Genomic DNA, 344 nt, shown 5'->3' with positions numbered 1-344 from the left:
GGCCGGGGGCCGGGAGCGCTCGCACAGCCCGCTCCGCCCGCGGGGCCTGGCACGGGCCGGCGTTAGCGGGGACCGGAGCGGGGCCGCCTCGTGCGCGCGGGCTGCTGCCGCCTCACGTGCCCGTGGGCGGCGGCGCGAGGCCGGCGAGGCGGGAAGCGGCTCCGCGCGCTCGGCGCTGAGGGGAGCCCTCAGCGGAGCTTTCAGCGCAGCCTTCCACAACCATCGTCCCAGGGCTCTTCCCATCCCGAGAGRAGCTGCTGTCTGCAGTAATAGCAGGTCGAACAGAGGTGAAGTGGTTCAGCTCTTACTCTTGGTTTACGGTGTGACCCAAGTGCTCAGTAACC

Source organism: Malurus melanocephalus, unplaced genomic scaffold (genome assembly GCF_030028575.1).
Source record: "Malurus melanocephalus ecotype Western Australia unplaced genomic scaffold, MMel_1.1 scaffold_8, whole genome shotgun sequence".
In the NCBI taxonomy this organism is placed as follows: domain Eukaryota; kingdom Metazoa; phylum Chordata; class Aves; order Passeriformes; family Maluridae; genus Malurus; species Malurus melanocephalus.
This window is presented reverse-complemented; position numbering follows the sequence as displayed.